The 18,142-nt window shown below is 36.6% G+C and overlaps 1 protein-coding gene across 6 annotated transcripts in view; it reads left to right on the top strand.

Annotated features, from left to right (window-relative positions):
* Positions 1-18,142, top strand: part of GBF1 (golgi brefeldin A resistant guanine nucleotide exchange factor 1) — a 125,217-nt gene that overhangs the window by 74,818 nt on the left and 32,257 nt on the right. The window lies entirely within an intron of this gene.

The following is an 18,142-nucleotide window of genomic DNA, read 5'->3' as shown; positions in this document are numbered from 1 at the left end:
CATGCAAAGTAATTTGGAAGGAAGCACTAGTGACTGGGGCTAAAATCTCTTGTAGGAGGTGACATTCAACCTGAACTTTAAAGGAAGCTAAGAATTTTAAGAATATGTAAGTTGGTTCTGGTCTTATCCTAAGTTCTTCCGCCCCCTAGGTTCCATTGCCATATTATTTTTGCTTTAAGATGGAACAATTCTTTTAGCCTAACTTGCCTAAAACAGTGACTTATGCCATTAAACTTGAAGAGGAGATAAGTTGCTTCTATTTTTTCTCTTTCTATACATGTTCATGCTTATACCAGCTTTTGCTAGTCTGACTCCAAGTGTACAACAAGCAAAAAAAGTATTGTCTGCATCTCTTCCCTCCCCTCTCCTCTCCCCAGAGTCTAGATGCCTGGGTATGAAGGAAAGCAGCAGGTGACAGGAATACATAAAGGATGTGGGAAGGGGGGATGGGGAAGCATTTCACTTACACTTTGGATGTTGCTCAACAGAATGGGTGTGAAATTTAGTCAGAACCACAGCATGTGTTAAAATTTTTCAAGGATTCTTCCTCTCACAGTGTTTTTAACCCTTTCTTTCATATGCTTTTCCTCTCCCAAAACTGCCTGAGCAGTCTGAAATAAGTTGTGAGATGGATATTGGCATTTCCCTAATCCCACTTTGGGAGCTAAGAGCTCTCTGTTTTATTTCTAGCCTGATGTAGAGACTGCTAATATTTTTCCCCTTAAGCTTCTTTAGAGTTATGACATATTCAGACTTTTATTTCTCAAATTTGCTGAGGTTTTTTCCCTCTGAAACTAACATTACCTGTATATCTAGGAGGATTTAGAGCTAATATGAATAGACCATTTGTGGGTTCTTTATTAATTTCTATGGGTATTGGCAGGGGAAGAATGAAGAGTTCATTTGTATACCCTAAAAACAACATGGGAGTGATGATCAACCTTAATAGACTTGCTCATTTCATCAGAGCAACTATCAGAGACAATTTTAGGTTATCTGTGATGGAGGACACCATATCTATCCAAAGAAAGAATTGTGGAGTTTAAACAAAGACCAAAGACTATTACCTTTATTTTAAAAAAGAAAAAGATATCTTATTATGTAATTTTGCTGTCTCTTATATTTTTTTTTCCTTAAGGATATGATTTCTCTCTCAACATATTCAATTTTGATCAATGTGTAGCATGGAAATAATGTAAAGACTATCAGACTGCCTTCTGTGGGTAGGGGAAGGAAGTGAGATGGGGGGAAATTATAAAATTTAAAAAAACAATTTAAAAAAAGAATGATGAGTTCATGGGTTGCTTTTCCCCCATATATGTTAGCAAACTAGTTGATCTCATGGGGCCATTTAGCCCCACATTAGGTCAGTTATAAATGGTTCTCATAAATTGATGCTCTGGACTCAATACTGATCAAAGTGAAAACAGCAAAAGACTCCCACTGACTGACTTTCCATTGGGGAGTTAAAAAAGACCTCTGTTACCATATATTAGTGTGCTAAGAAAGGACCCTTCTCTCCTTGAGAATTGCCCCATGGGCAAAAGCTAATCTAAGATAATGAGTAGCTTGGCTTGATCCTTTTAGTGCCCTGGGAATAGATTGGGCTGCCAGCCTTGCCTGAGATGAATTGGGAAATTAACTTCCATGGAATGCAGACAATGTTGGCTCTCATAGATGGCACCATGAAACGTTCTCCCTTAACCCACTCCATTTTGTTCCTTTGAGGGCCTGGGTTCTTTAGCCGGAGACTTTGGCAAAGAAGGAAATCCACATCACCAGGTTCTCTGCTGTCAGATCATAGTTGCTTACTTGCTTACTTGAAAAGCTAGAGCAGGTGATGGAAATCCTACTCCAGCCCCCTTTCTTTGTGCCAGCCCTCTGAGAGTCTTGTCCAGCAGGATTTGAAGTTAGTTTTATGGATGGTAGATTTAGAGACAGTTTCAAGACAAAGACACCTTGGCTTATTGTAAGTGTGTGTTGCCTTTGGAGCAAACAAATGGATTGTTTGTTAAAGTGTGGTTGACTGACTATTAGTAGCCCTGAACCTTCTTGAACAAAGTAAAATTAGGCTATCTAGATTTCACCCTTTCTTCTTCCATCCTTAAAGTTATAGGCAGTGGTATCCAGTTGTCTCTCTTTGCTTGATGAATTGAGGGGCTTAGTGGTTTTGGTCAGTTAAGATTTGGGATCCTTTGTGGTAAATGATATGAGAATAACTGATTCCTGCTTCCTGAATCTCTACCAGTTTGGGGAATCAATCTCTGTTTTTTCAGAGTTTAAATAAAAAGACTAAATGACAAGTCTAAAGCCAAAAGACCAAAAAAATCCAAGTCATTACCCTCTTTGTCAGTGGCATAGGTTACTCCTTTGATTTGTTGAATGTACTTAGAAGTCTCAACTTTACTCTAGGAGAATACTTTCTTGCCCATGAGATACTTTTGAAGTTCCATATTGCTGCTGAAATTAATTGGGAATGTAGGAAAACAGAATGGAAGAGAGAAACCTTACTGTACAGGTCAGATCTGTCTCTTTGTATACATTTCCGAAGTGTAAGAGTCAATCAACAAGAATTCATTAACTGCCTACTATGTCCTGGGCACTTTGCTAAGATATGGGAATTTGAAGACAAAACATGAAAAAGTCTGTTCTTTAAAGATTACATATTTCTCTAGAGGAGATGGCACATAAAACTATAATAATACAGAAAATTAATACAAATTAAATATCAAATAATGGGAGAGGCACTAGCAACTATGGAGTCAAGAAAAGCTTTATGTAAAGATAACACAGAATGAATTTCTAAGGAAACTAGAGATTCTAAGGGAAAAAAGATAGCAGAAAGATACTTTTTAGGGGACAGTCAGGGCAAAGGCATAGAAATAGGAAAGAGTATTAAGTATAAAGAACAGTAAGACCAGTTTGGTCAGACTATAGAAGTGTGCAAAGGACAGTAAAGCAAGAACAGAAATGAGGTTTGTGAAGGGGAAGCCACATAAAAGGAGGCAGAAAGGGGGAGGGGGAAAATGTTGCCCTCTCTAAAGGAAGACATTGGAAGGAGTTTGTTACTTAGTACTCTAATCAGAGAGGTAGGCTAAGGGAGGTGATGTCAGGCAGGGCTTGAGTTGCAGTATGGTGATGAGTTTAGGTGTGATGAGATTTAAGTTGGAAATTGAAATCAGGAATGGTAGCAGATGCAGAATAGAGTGAGCACATTGATCATATCTGACAGTACCTACAGCATTCCACATGTAGTCAGTTCCCTGCCTCTTTTTTAAAATTTTAATTTTTCCAATTAACAAAAATCCACGTTTTTCTTACTCCAAATTCCCCCATTAAAATATTAGTAAAAAAGTCCCTTGAAATAAATTTTATAAATATTTTTTAAAATTCCAAAATTTCATATAGAATACTTTTCTGTTCTTTGATACGGGAAATGTAGAAAATTAGGGGGAAGGGAAGGAAATATCATTAATAATTTAGGATTGAGCAGTTTTAGTTGCATTACTCAGAGAGTAGGTCCAGTTTCACAGTGTGGATGTTCCCGTTAAATATAATACATACATACATATATAGAGATATAGATATTGATATTTATTTATTTGTTTATTTATTTATTTAATTATTTATTTATTTATTTATCATGTGATAGTGGGATTGGAACTTATTGGCTTCTCAGATACTAATTCATCCCTTAGGACCCTGGTCAGGTATGAAGATGTTTAATAGAGTTCACTCTTTTTTATGCTTTTCCCGCTTTCCAAGAATGATCCTAATTGTTCGCTGGATCTCTCAAATTTGTAATATGTTGTAGTGTCTTGTGATGAAATACCCATTATTTGTAGGTTGATTGAGCATAAAGTATTTCATTATCAAGTGACCATCTATCACAAGGAGGTATGTAGGCTGTGAAAAACATTAACCTTGCAACCTGGGAAGGAATGCAGTTATTAGAATAATGTAGTGTCTATGTAGAGTATGCAGGAGAGAAGGAAAAAGGAGAGTGACTGTTGAAGGAAACAGGTGCTGGTTGGCCTAGAGTTTGAGAAGTTTATTCCTGAATAAGTTAGGACTAACACCATTAAAATCAACTATCTTAAAAGCTCTCTGGAGACCAACCACTGGCACTATGAGTCTATGTGTCTTTCAAAACAAATATGGAATTTTTGTTTTGTTTTTTCAGAGCACTATTTGTGTTCCTAGAAGTCTTCTTCTCATCCTTTTGTTTCAGAAAATATTCTTTAGGAGCAACAGTGCCTAGTGATTATCAAATTTCCCTGCTTTCTCAGCTCAAGTTTGGTGTCTTGGTTTCCCTACTTAATTTCATTTTTAAAAATGTGTTAAGCCACTACTCTATGCAAATCACTGTGCCAGATGCTAGGAACAAAAAGGCAAAAGGAAGAAGTATCTATGGCCCTCGGTAAGTTTTACATTCTACAGGCTAACAAAACTGGAGAATTTTATTTACCCTTCCCTTCCAGTTAACATATGAAAATACTGAGCCTGTATTAAATGTGTGAGTGAAAAATTGGATCTCTGAAACTCCAATATACTCTTGGATAAAGATGAATTGACAAGATGCCAGCCAAGGGACACTGCAGCTAAGAGAGGGGATATTTGGCCACCACATAATAGGATCATCTTCAAACACTCTGACCTCAAAGAGTCTCCTTGGCATTACTGAGTGTTTCTTTGCTATTGAATTGATCTTTTTAGAGTCTTCTGTAAATTATTGATCTTTTCAGTGCAAAGTTAAGACTATTGTTCTATTTGTTATCTTTTCCTTTCCTTTCCTTGCTTCCTTGGATTCCTGAAGAGATGGGGAAACCAAAGAGGGGAATAGGTAGGGAAGTAATTAATATAAAATCATAATTCTTCTCTTCAACTGCATTAAAAGTGGAAATTTTCTTTTGACTGCTTAAGGAATTTCAATGAGAAAGCTATTCCAAGTAGAACAGACATTTAAGTCTAAAAAGAATAGTTTTGGGGCAGCTAGGTGGCATAGTGGATAAAGCACCGGCCCTGGAGTCAGGAGTACCAGGGTTCAAATCTGGTCTCAGACACTTAATAATTACCTAGCTGTGTGGCCTTGGGCAAGCCACTTAACCCCATTTGCCTTGCAAAAAACTTAAAAAAAAAAAAAAAAGAATAGTTTTGCTTAAGAACATAACATCTGAAATGTGCATTTCTCCTGGGCTTTCTGAAGATCACCTGCTTCATTTTGGACCCAGCCTTGTCCAGGGCATGCAGAAAATGCTTCAGTGCAAGAAGGAGGACCATAACTGCCTCAGCTTTGGCAGCAACTTAGAGCCTAATTGCTCTCTCTTCAAAATGTGCCAGTTTCCTTTAGAAGGAAGAGAACTAGTGCTTAGAAGTTGACATGCATCAAACATGGGTTGTCAGTAAGACAGATGGATCAGTCTGTCCTCAGTCCTCCGTTAAACTTTCTAAACCAATCCCTAAGGGCTTCATTTAACCCAGCAGTTCTTGTTAGAGAGATCGCTTTCCCTACCTTGGATTAGGAGGGAACATGGGCAAAACCAAAACAGACTCTAATTTGTAGTAACACTGAAATCATAACTATCAGTGTTCAGTAGATGCGGATGAGGCCAGGGCAGGGGCCTGGGGTGGTTTTACTCTAGGTTATTTGGGTTTAATAATTTAATTTGCCATCTGAATTTTGAAAAACTACATGACTACAGAGGCAAGTCAATGATTGCCATCTATATATACTCTTCCTGGGTGAAGTTGGGGAGGCTGTTCCTAACAGGGTCAGCTTTTTTTTTGCCTGTTATAGTAATAATAACATCAATAACAGTATATTGTAGTAATTTTAACATCAATAACAATATCTAGCATTTGAATAACACTTTACAATTTAAATGCTATCTAATTTAATCCATGCAACAATCAAGCAAGATAGGTGCTATTGTTATCTCCATTTTATGGATGAGGAAACTGAAACTAAACAAGGTTAAATGATATAACAGTCACACAACTGCTATCTGAGGAAGGATCTGAACCTAGGTTCTTTTTTTTTATAATTATCCATTTTATTTTTGTTCACTATAGCAACACTTTCAGGAAGGAGTCTTTACATAAGTGTTTTTTACTTACAAGCAAATTGCAATATACAGTATTTACTCTGGATGAATTTTCATAAAAGACAAAGGGGGAAACAAACCCTGAAAGGATTAATGGTTGTATTTTTGTCTTCTAGCTAGCATCAAACTTAAGACTTTAAATAATAGAATGTTACTGGATTTGGTATTCTGTTTTTATTGTGGTAACTTGACATCTAGGGAGGCAGTGAAGCAGCTTTATCATAGTAGTGATCAAAAGTATACTACATGTTTACTTAATGACAAAATTTATATTTAAATTTGAGCCTTCCACAATATTCTAAAACTCATGCTGCCACAATGAAATGAAAAAGATATGGAAGTGAGCCTAGGTTCTTGGTAAGTCCAATTCCTATATCCTATCCTCTACTTCTTATATAAAGCAGGAACACCCCAATAAAGAAACTCTTTTCTCTAAACAAGATGTATCCTTCAAATCAGTTTTAGCAACTGTCACTTTTATATGTTATCTTTATGTAGTCTAGTTAGATCTATGACATAAAAATAAGGTTTTTAGAAGACTGACCAAAAGAAGCTTGCTCTCTGCCCCATACATGAAATTACAGAAATTCAAGACTGAAAGAATCCTCCTTATTCATCTAATCCAATTAATATCTGAAAAAAAATGTTCCCCAACATGGGGGCAATGATCAACCTTGATGGACTCGCTCATTCCATCAGTGCAACAATCAGAGACAATTTGGAGCTGTCTGCAATGGAGAATACCATCTGTATCCAGAGAAAGAATTGTGGAGTTTGAACAAAGACCAAGGATTATTACCTTTAATTTAGAAAAAAAAAAACCCTGATATCTTATTGTCTGATCTTGCTATCTCTTATACTTTATGTTTCTTCCTTAAGGATATGATTTCTCTTGCATCACATTCAATTTGGATATATATATATATATATATCATGGAAATAATGTAAAGACTGACAAATTGCTTTCTGTGGGGGCGTGGGAGGAGAGAAGTTAAGATCACAGGAAAAATTGTAAAACTCAAATAAAATCTTGAAAAAAGAAAAAAAATATTCCCTACAACATACCCAAGTGGTCATTCAGCCTTTCCTTGAATACCTTCAGAGAAAAGGAGCCTGCTACCTTCTGGGACAGCTCAATTCACTATTGGGTACCTGTGATTTTTAGATTTTTATGGATATCGAATTTTTGCCACTTTTACCCATTTTCCCTTAGTTTTGTCCTCCAGGGTCAAAAAAGAACAAGTCTAATCTCTTCTTTTCCATGATAAATGTTCAAATATATGAGGACAGCTATCATGCTTCTCTTTCACCCTTCCCCAAGCCCACTCTTCTTTTCTCCACGCTACCTTTCCATCATTCTGGTTGTGAACATTATCTCTGATTGAAGTAAAAATTACTGTTACTAATTCTCAAAGAAGATTACTAAAGTCCTTCTCATTTGCTTCATCCCAAGTCCTTTGTTCATTTTGTTCTTCCATTCTTTTCCTCACTCCCCCTTTTTTTTTTTCAATTTTCAATTTATTTTGTGGACAAAGTGTTAGACTTTGCATCTGAAGGTCCTGAGTTCAAATTCTGCCTCTTATACTTAGCTCTGTGACCTAGCCAAATCACCTAATCTCTCCAGGGTCTTAGTTTCCTCATCTGTAAAATGAGGGGATTGGATTCAGTGCTATCTAAAGTACCTTTTAGCTCTAAATCTATAATTGTCTATACATAAAATTTGAAAAGTGGCATAACCCTAGCACAGAAAAGTAAGATTTTCCTTTTCTTGGAAACTATGTCTCTCAGTGCATAACATGATTAAATTAGATTCCTCTTTTTGGCCGCCATATCTCAGTATTGACATTGAGCTTGCTATCCTCTAAAACCTAAAGGAGTTGTTTTTTTCTGAGATAAACTGTTATCTATAACCATATTATCAAACTTGCATCTTGTATTTTTGAGGTTGAAATCTTTTAGGATCTATGCCCTTATCCACTGTATTGGCTGATTCCGTCCATTGTAGCCTGTTCTTTTATCTAAGTCATTGATCAAAATGTTGAACAGCACAGAAACAAATACAGATTTCTGGGAGACTACTAGATCCTTTATAACAAGTAAACATCAATCCACTGATGTCTATTCTTTGAGTCTGGCCATGCAAACAATTCTGAATCTATCTAGTTTTACTTTGCTCTGGTCCACATCTTTCCATCTTTCCCACAAAACAGCATAAGTTTTTTTTTTTTATCAAAAGTCTATTTACATTATAGTTAGGTTATATCTGAAATATTCCCAAGATCTACCAATTTGGTAGCCCTGTCCAAAAAAAAAGGAAATAAGACTGGTCTAGCATAACCTGTGTTTGCTAAAGTTATACTGGCTTTTAGTAATCTATTCTACATTTTCTAGATATTTTACCTCTTCAATTTCTAGCAAAATTCTATGTTTTATTAAGTTCACATTTGCTGGCCTGTACTTTGCAAACTCTGTTCTCAATTCTATTTTTAAAAATCGGGACAAAAACCTTCCTTTTTTCAAGTGTTAAGGCTCCTCTCATTCTTTTACTAAGTACTCTGAGGGCCATGCACAAAGACTCCTTTTTTTTTCCTCTTCCTCCCTTCCTCTCCTCTCCCTGCTTCACTCACTTTTAGTTCAGAGGGTACCTAGATGTCTCCTTTGGAAAGCTTGCTTCAGGGAACATTTGATTCTTTTCACACCAACTATTTAAGCAGTAAGACTCTCATATCGCCCCCAGTCTGACTTAGCCCTTCCTGAGCATGACCCTTTCCTTGATAATTACTTATCAGTGACAGTTTAAAGGAAATTTTGAGATTTGTCATTCTTAATTCCTAGTGTTCTCCAGTTTCTGGCAAATGCAAAGCATTTTCAGGTCAGGAAATCTTATGATTGGTCATATACATAAGTAATCAGAGTTTAGTGTTTCAATTCTTGAAAAGCAGGCTCTTTTGTTGAGAGAGAGAGAGAGAAGTATATGTAAAATGAAAACTCTTCAGAGTTTTGAAAAGCAAGTTACTTGTTATAAATAGATTAATTTTATTTAGTATAAGTGAATAGTAAAATTATCTTTGACAACTTTTCCCAGATAGACCAAGATGCTATGGTCTTTATTTGATCTACCACCAAACCTTGACTCTAATAGGGCCAGAGTTTTAAAACTTTTGTAAATCTGAGACCAGTAAAGTAGATGTTGGGGTAAGCTGCTGAATGATACTGAAAACAGCAGGGTTATTTTTAAAAACTTAAACAAACATACAAGACTGGCCTTCCCCAAGGTTTCCCTTCAACTTTTGCAATCATTTGTGTTGAAGTAGGCTCACTTCCAAGTGGCCAAGCAACTAAGAATCAAACCTCAAGGTTCATCTGGTTCATCAATTTTCATTTTATAATGAGGTGAATTAGCTTATAAAGTCCTACAGCAAATTAGTGATGGAGACCAGAGCATTCTCTGGGTCTCCTGACTCCTGTCCAGGGTGTGGCCCTTCTTCTCTTGGGTATGTTAACGCCTCAGAAAACCAGAGCAAATGCCTGAGGGTGGTGCTCTTCTGAAAGAATGTTACTGAATCGTTATACCCAAACTGGGAAGAAATCTCCCTAAGAACAGCCACATCTCAGGACTCCTATTTGGAATTTGTTTACTTGTTCACCACTGCAGGTCTGGAAGATTTGGAAACTGTAGAGTTGATAGCAGGTGTAGCAGTTGTCCCCAAGAGACCCCATTTGGAGCTAGTCAGGCTTCTGACTTTTCCCAAATTTAGTTTTCTTCATCCCTTTAACCTTGTCTTTTTCCTTTGATCCAGATATGAAAGAAGTTATTGTGATGGCCATGGGGTAAAGGAATTCCTGGATACTCTACATAAATATGATCAGAGAGAATGATTATGGTTTCCCTTGTCAGTGAACCTCCTTTGTAGGCAAGTAGATAAAATGTTCAAAAACTCAGTACAGGAAATTAGGACTTTTGTTTTCATGTAAAATAATAATTGTTTGAATTGCCCATTAGGCAAAAAAAAAGCTGAGGGGTGAACAATTTATCTTGTATACTGCTGCTTAATAGCTAATACTTGGGCATGCCTATAGAACTCTTTGGAGAAGTCAATAAAACCAGTAAAACCTTCTGATTCCCATGAAGTAGATGATTAATAAATATGTACTGACTGACTGATTCATCAATCATTGTAAGTCACAGAACTTTTAGTTCATCCTTTGTCACTTAGTAGCTGTGGGTTCTTGGATAAGTCACCCTCTTCGGACCTCAGTTACTACAGGTAAACATCAAATAAAAGAATTTGTGAAAGGGTTTGCATACAGAAAAGCATGTAAAGTTGTTTCATAGGATCTGAGATTTAGAGCTACAAAGTATAATATTACTATTTTTGTAGAGTAAGGTTACCAACAATAGACACCTAGTTTTACCCCAGCAACCTTAGCCTGAGTTTTCAGAGTGAAGAGTCTAAAAGGAAGCTTGAAAAGGGTTGTTTGCCTTTCCTGGGACAGTGAGGGGGTGGGGGTAGGAGAAAAGACACTTGTTTTCTTGATGTGTGAAAAGAATGAAATAGGCATTACTAGAGCAAAATGGTGTTGAAATAACATGTCACATGCCTTTTTCCTAGTCTATATAATCCAATTGAGAATGCCTAACCGCCCTTGATAAGAGTCACTCAGGAGTAAAGAGCTTTTACTACCAGGGAAAGTAGCTTATGTGAGCATTTTGGCTCAGGAATGTGTTAGCTGTGTGCTGGTCAAGAGAAAAGGGACTGCCACAGATAGGAAAGATCACAACACCCTTGGAAAGGTGGGAACTACCTGCTTTGACCCAGGACAATGAAGCTTGCAAGCTGTCATGATTGTAGAAGGCATCACATGGTGTGCATGCAGAGAAATATTAGGGGAACAGGGAGGGAGCTACAGAGAATAAGGAAAGAATAGAAATGTTCCAAAATTTTCCATTTGATTATTGCTATTGTTTAGTTGTCTTCAGTTATGTCCAATTTTCCTTGACCATGTTTTGGCGTTTTCTTGGTAGAGATCCTGGAATGGTTTGCCATTTCCTTCTCTAGCTCATTTTATAGATGAAGAAATCAAGGTAAAGAAGGTTATATATCCACACAGCTAGTGTTTGTGGTCAAATTTGAACTCAGGTCTTTCTGACTCCAGGCCTGGCACTCTATCTACTGTGCCACCTAACTGCCCCATTTGGACCTCACCCTATACTATCTGAGGATTTATATGTTGTTGTGATTATTAACATCTGCCTAATTTTGGAATTTCTCTACCTCATTATTTTTACCCATAATATGGGGAAAGGTGAACACTTCTCATCATCCCTAGTAGGAGTTAGGGGAAAGGGGAAATGCTTAGTGAGTAAGAACAATTTTTAAAGTATAGTACTGCCTTTCACTTAGGGTTGAGCTGCACTGGGGACTTCTTCAGTCTCCTCAGCCATTAGCTGACTGAGAGTTAAATCTGGACTGAGCCCTAGAAGCAGATGATCTAATAGTAAAGATATTCTATATATATTCTTATTCTAGTAATAATTTAAATTTCTTTTTTCTTTTCTCACCTCATGAATATACAGGACTATCTTGAGAGCAACTGTTCACCAATTTGTTTACTGGACTGTTTGTGCCTTGAGTTTGACAGTTCTCCAAAACAAATTATTGGCTTCTGGTTGAATGTGTCATCTATTTTTTTAGTTATAAAAATCCTCTCTGCTTAGTCCACTTGAGGGGGCACTGCTGCACTTCTTGCTTGCAGAACCTGAACAATCCTCCTCCTCTTCCAAATTAAAGCTATCTATAGGCATATGAAAAAATGCTCTAAATCATTATTGATTAGAAAAAATGGATTTTAAAACAACTCTGAAGTACCACCTCACCAATAGATTGGTTAATATGATAACAAAAGAAAAATGATAAAAGCTGGAGATGTAAGAAAACTGACACCAATGCACTCTTGTGGAGTTGTGAATTGATTCAACCATTTTGGAAAACAATTAGGAATTATTCCAAAAGGGCTATAAAACTATATATACCCTTTAATCCAGCAATACCGCTATTAGGTTTGTATCCCAAAGAGATCATAAAAAAGAGAAAAAGACTTACATGTATAAAAATATTTATAGCAGCTCTTTTTTGCAGTGGTAAAGAATTGGAAATTAGAGGATGCCCATCAATTGGGGAATGGCTAAACAAATTGTGATATATGAATGTGGTAGAATACTATTGTTATGTAAAAAATAATGAACAGGTGGATTTTAGAAAAATCTGCAAAGACTTAATATGAACTGATGCTGAGTGAAATGGGTAGTACCAGGAGAATATTGTACACATTAACAGTGACATTGAGGGGGTAGCTAGATGGCACAGGGGCTAAAGCACCGGCCCTGGAGTCAGGAGTACCTGAGTTCAAATCCAGCCTCAGACACTTAATAATTACCTAACTGTGTGGCCTTGGGCAAACCACTTAACTCCATTTGCCTTGCAAAAAACCTAAAAATAAAAAAAAAATTCAACTAGGTGACAGTCAGGCTTGAATTCTAGTCCTCACTTTGACACTAATATCTTTTGTGATTGAGTACACAGTCATTCTGGGCCTCATTTTACTCAGCAATATTAGAAATATCTCTTAAGACTTCATTCAGCTTTATCATGCTATATATAATATAATACTTCTGAAGTGGATGGTCAGCAGTGTATTATATGCTAATTGTTTTAGGTGGCCCTTCTCACAGATCCAAATTTCAACAAGGATATAAGTTTGACTTCCAAATTCTCACATCAGACTTTTCAGGAGGTTTCACTTCTCCATTTCATTTCTCCCATAAGAGTCCCTTCCTTCATAGGTTTGAGGAAGGGACCAGTCTCCTGTTCCTTTGTAGTATTCAGTAGGCACTCCTCAGTAAGTGAATTTTTTGTTTGTTTTGTTTTTCATAACCTGACAACTACAGAGTCTACTTCTAACTCATTTATGTTTGTAAAAACAGCACTTTTACCAACAGTTAGATATGAGACAGCACTATTGGATTCTGGAAGAAAAAATTCATGGTTTTTCCAGTAGAAATGTATGGCTGTGAGAGTTGGACTATAAGAAAAATCTGAGCCCCACAAAATCTACACTTTCAAATTGTAGTGCTGGAGAAGACTTGAGAGTTCCTCAGATAGGAGGGAGGTCAATTAGTCAATACTTAAATTAATAGAAGCTATTCACTGGAAGGTCAATACTGAAGCTGAAGTTTAAATATTTTGGACACATAATGAGAAGTCAGGACTCATTGGAAAAGACTCTGATGTTGGAAAATATTGAAAGGAAAAGGAAAAGGAGATGGCAGAAGATGAGATAGATAATATAAAAACAGTGAACATGCCTTGAACAGACTTAGAATAGTGGAGGATAAAAGGGTCTGGCATGCTCTGGTCCATAGGTCACAAAAAGTCAGACAAAACTAATAAACATTACTATAACTGCCTTTTTTTTTCATAACTGCCTTTTTAAAGGAGCCAACTCTAGTGGTTTTTAACTTGTATTTACTTTTAAGGAGCAGACATCTTATTGCTATTTCTAAACTTACATAGGCTTAGAGCTGAAAGAGAAGTAATCTGAGCCAACCCCCTCATTTGACATATAATTCATTAGAATTTTATTTAGATGCTACCTGTTTTAAGCTCGTCATTCTATATGAATGAGTCTGGAAGCACATCATGTATATTCATTTAGGCACTTCTAGACCTTCTTTGGGCTCTTGCTGTAGTCTTTGTATAAGTCTCTTCTTGAGTGTCTTCCTCATTCTAAGGTTGTTTAGTCTCACTTGCTACTTTCTTTTTTGAAAACAACAAACATTTATTATTGTGCTCTCTAAGACCACTCCAAGTTTTCTTGTGACACTGTATACAGATTATTGCAACAAGCAAATTACAGCAATCTGAAGTTCTTTTTTTCAATATATAAAGTAATCTATTTTTTACTACTAAACATGGGATTTTTTTTGCAGGATGAAAAACACTTTTATGGGTATCATTTCATTTGACCAATAAGTACAAATGATGTTTTTTTATACATTACTAAAATATTCTTGTTTAAGAGTAAACAAGACCCCCCCTGAAGAAAATATAAACCTGCATGAGCAATAAAGGAAAGAGAAAAAATTAAAATTAAAAATAATAATAATAATAATAATAGGTGCAGCCAGGTGGCGCAGTGAATGGAGCACCGGCTCTGGAGCCAGGAGCACCCGAGCCCAAATCCAGCCCCAGACACTCAACAATCACCCAGCTGTGTGACTCTGGGCAAGCCACCCCAACCCCACAGCCCTGCAAAAAACAAAACAAAAAAAAACCCAAAATAAAAATAAAATAATAATAATAGTAGTGATGGCCAGGTGGCACAGTGGACAGAGCACTGGCCCTGGAGCCAGGAGCACCCAGGTCTAAATCTGGCCTCAGACACCCAACAATCACCCAGCTGTGCAGCCCCAGGCAACCCCCCCAAATAATAATTATAATTATTATTATTATTATTATTATTATTGTGTTTCAGTCTTTGCAGGTGGATCATATTCTTCATGATAAGTCCATCACAAAAGCTACTTTCATATTTTTCCACCACTGCCATTACTGGTCACAACTCCCTCCATTCATACTCCCCCACTACCATATTCTATATTTTCTCTCTCCTTTTACTCTGTCCCTCTTCTTAAATGTGCTGTAGGGTAGCTGAGTGGTGCAGCAATCAGATCCCCAGCCCTGGGACCAAGAGGCCCCAAGCCCACATACCACCCCTTAGGCCCAGCATCCACCTGGCCCTATGGTCCCAGACAGGCCATCCAATCTCAGCCCCTTGCATCACTTGCTACTTCTTAAAAGAAGTAGCCCTATCTGGAACTGTTCTTTCCAACTAATTCTATACCTTCTCAATGAGGGGTGGCAATAAAAGTATTAGTGTCCTCAGGATAGATCAAAGTGTGGAGAGAGGTTTCTATAGAGATGTGAACTTGAAAATTGTGACAATGTTCTTTGTTTCTTTTTCTGAGAATTTTTTTGAGTTTTCCTGAAGAAAAAAAAACATAAGTAACATTTTTACCCATAAGTTTTCTAGGTTTTCCCTTGTCTGACCTTCCTTTCTCTATTTAAAATATTTTTGAACAAATTAAGTTATATAGGTTTTTAAATTGTCATATTCTGTATATATTAGTCCTGTGAAAATCCATTTTCCCCCACTAAAAAGAGTTTTTTTTAGGGCTTCAAAATTTAAATGGAAGTTATGGGAAAAACAACCAGATTTTATACAGCTGATGCAATTTCTGTAGAGTCAACCTTGGTAATTTGGGAACTGCCAGTTAACTAAAGCCTTAATCTGAGGAGCAACAGAACCCAGGGAATGTTTATACAATGAAGACGGGGGTAAAAGGGTGGGAGGAGGAAAGATCTTCCTTCTTGGGAGTGATTATAGCCAAGAAACTCAACTTCCTTTAGTCTGTAGCAATTGTGGAGTTGTCCTTTCAGACACTTCCACATCTTCAGACTTGTTTAAAACATTTGTAAAATCAAAGGATTTGCATGAACTGATGCTGAGCCAGATGAGCAGAACCAAAAGAACATTATACACTCTAACAACATGGGGGTGATGATCAACCTTGATTGACTTGCTCATTCCATCAGTGCAACAATCAGGCACAATTTTGGGCTATCTGCAGTAGAGAATACCATCTGGATCCAGAGAAAGAATTGTGGAGTTTGAACAAAGACCAAAGACTGTTACCTTTAAAAAAAAAAGTTATCTTATGTAATTTTGCTATCTCTTAATATATCATTTTTCTTCCTTAAGGATATGATTTTTCTCTCTCATCACATTCAACTTAGATCAATGTATACCATGGAAACAATGTAAAGACTAACAGACTGCCTTCTGTGGGGGTTGGGGAGAGGGAATCAAGATTAGGGGGAAAATTGTAAAACTCAAATAAAATCTTTCTTTTAGTTTAAAAAAACAAAGAGAGGGGCGGCTAGGTGGCGCAGTGGATAAAGCATTGGCCCTGGAGTTAGGAGTACCTGGTTTCAAATCCAGCCTCAGACACTTAATAATTACCTAGCTGTGTGGCCTTGGGCAAGCCACTTAACCCTATTTGCCTTGTTAAAAAAAACCTTAATTGATCGATTAATTAATTAATTAATTAGAAGAAGAGGCCAGAGTTGACACCTTGGATATAGATTTGGAAAGGCTCTGTCAGGAAAGGACTTTGGGTCAGTGGTAAAACCTTCATCAATCTTGAGGTCTGTTATGTTTTTACAGACAGTCTAAATAGAAATTGTATAGTCTTCTTTTCTCAAAGACTTATTGAGAGAATAGCCCCATGCATTGTCCTATCATTTGCAGAAGACTTGAAGCTGAGAGGGATAATATTGTTACACTGTGGGACAAAGTCAGAATCCAGAGAGAGAGATCTTGAAGACTCTTAAGCCAAATCTAATAAGATAAAATGTAATAAGGATAAATGTAAAATCCATCACTTTAGTTTTAAAAATCAGCTATGCCAAGTACAAAATGAGGAAGAGTGGGGATGGTGTGATAACTCCATAATTTGTAGGGAGAAATCTCTGAACATTGTAAAATTATAATTACCAAACTTGGTCCTGGAAAAGAGAAAATTCATCTCTCCTTTCATTGCAGAGGCAGAAGACTGTGGATATGAAATATATATACATATATATATATATATATATATATATATATGTATATTTGCAAGGCAGTGGGGCTAAGTAACTTCCCAAGGTCACATAGCTAGATAATTTTTGAGTGTCTGAGGCTGGATGCAAACTCAGATCCTCCTGACTTCAGGGCCAGTGTTCCCACCTAGCTGTCCTGGATATGAAATATTATGTGTACAGTCAGTTGTTTTAACTTTCTTGAACTGATTTTTTTTTTGTCCATTTTCTTTTTTCAATCTTTGTTAATAGATTGTTTCCTGAATAGGATAAAATCAAGTGATATATTTGGAAATGAATGTAATAGAAAAACATAAGAGTCAATAAAAATAAGATTATATTTTTAAAATCTCAGGTTTAATGGAGAACAAGCTAAACAGTGTGACATGGCAGTTAAAAAAGTCAAATTGATCATGGCTGCATTAATAGAAGGGTTGTGAACACTGCATGTGGTATCAGGTATTTTTTGATCTATTGATCAATATTGCTGAATTTTTTTTCTCATTCTTTTGAAAAATTTGTTATTTGAAGATTGTTTTCTAGGGAAGAAGATGGAGAAAGATACAGGGGTATAACTAGGTGATTAAAACAACAGTAGCAATTAAAAAATACATTTTACAAGAAAAAACACAAGAGACACAGTATAGCCTCATCTGGAATATTGCTTTCAATTTTAGAGGTCACATTTTTGAGGAAGCATTGTCAATCAAGAGAAAATTTAGAAGAGGGTAATCCAGGATAGTGAGGAAAATGAAGATCATATTAATATTAGCTGTAGGAATTAGAGATATTGTTTTCTTGGAAAGGGAGGCCTTAAGAGACATGATAACTTTCTTTAGGTATTTGAAGAGCTATTTTATAGAAGGATTTGGATTTGGTTTTGCTCTCAGAAGGCAAAACTAGGAATAGTAGGTGAAAGTTGCAGAGAGGCAGATTTAGATTCATCAAAAGGAAAAACTTCATACCTCAGGTTTCTAAAAATAAAATTGAGTCCCAAAGCAGTTAGTGAGTACCCCTTTAGTAAAGGTTTTCAAGTAAATGTTGAGTTGGTGATATGGCAGAGGAAATTCATGTTCAGTTGAGGGTGTACATGATAAGCTGAATGTCTTCTGAGAACCATCCCTCTAACTTGGAGATTCTGTGATTATTGGATTCTCAGGTCAGGGACTTCACAGATTATAAATACCAAGTTAATGAGTGGGAAATGCATATAACTCTACCCTTTCCATCCATTCTTTCCTTCTTCGTTAAATCGCTGCAAGTCTCAGAAGGTAGGCCTGCTTTGATCAGACAGACAGACCACTTTGACCTTAAAGGCTGAAGACACAGTTAAAGGAC

The sequence above is a fragment of the Macrotis lagotis genome, chromosome 4 (assembly GCF_037893015.1).
Source record: "Macrotis lagotis isolate mMagLag1 chromosome 4, bilby.v1.9.chrom.fasta, whole genome shotgun sequence".
NCBI lineage: Eukaryota > Metazoa > Chordata > Mammalia > Peramelemorphia > Peramelidae > Macrotis > Macrotis lagotis.
The sequence above is the reverse complement of the archived record's forward strand: the minus strand, read 5'-3'. Positions and strand labels throughout refer to the sequence as shown.